A 712-nucleotide genomic window follows, 5' to 3' on the forward strand; every position below is an offset into this window, starting at 1 on the left:
CTGTTCATCCGTGGGGTCAGTCTAGATCCCTACAGACGTAACGGCAGGGAACCAGTGGCCGGTCCGGGGCATTACAAGTATTGACCTAATAAAACGTCTTACATTATTTGTTTACAGAGGTAGTAGCTCGCTAAACCGTAAATTTTACTCCTATTACTTAGTACTAATTATTTGTTTGAAAGTATGGATTACATTTTTAGTGCTAATTTTAAAATTTGAGGGGGGGAGATGAATCCTAAATGTTTCGAAAATATCAAGTGGAAATGAATGCATGACATGACTGGCTGGTTGAGTCGCAACATTGCAAGAGTGGTAGTATCTGTCTCTCTCTGCCACTGCTAGCTTAATGCCCACAGTAATTCTGATGGTACAGTTTCCCTTAGTTATTACTAGTGGAGGAACAACAACAGCCAAGGCAAAGGATCATACTACACTGGCAAGGATGCATGACTCGCTGTTTGTGCAGTACTCCCTCTATTCACTATTATTATAAGATGTTTTAACTCATTTCTATTTGTATGTAGTTTATATTATTAAAATATCAAAAACATTTTAGTGAACGGAGGGAGTACAAGAGTAGGAGTTGTAGGGACGTGGCTCACTGGCGCACGGGCGCCCGATGGCAGCAACGAGCACACGCCCAAAAAAGGAAGGGGCGGCCCACGCGCACGAGCATGCAGCCTAAAAAGGAAGGCACGCGACCAGGCAGCGC

This window comes from Triticum aestivum, chromosome 1B, assembly GCF_018294505.1.
Source record: "Triticum aestivum cultivar Chinese Spring chromosome 1B, IWGSC CS RefSeq v2.1, whole genome shotgun sequence".
In the NCBI taxonomy this organism is placed as follows: domain Eukaryota; kingdom Viridiplantae; phylum Streptophyta; class Magnoliopsida; order Poales; family Poaceae; genus Triticum; species Triticum aestivum.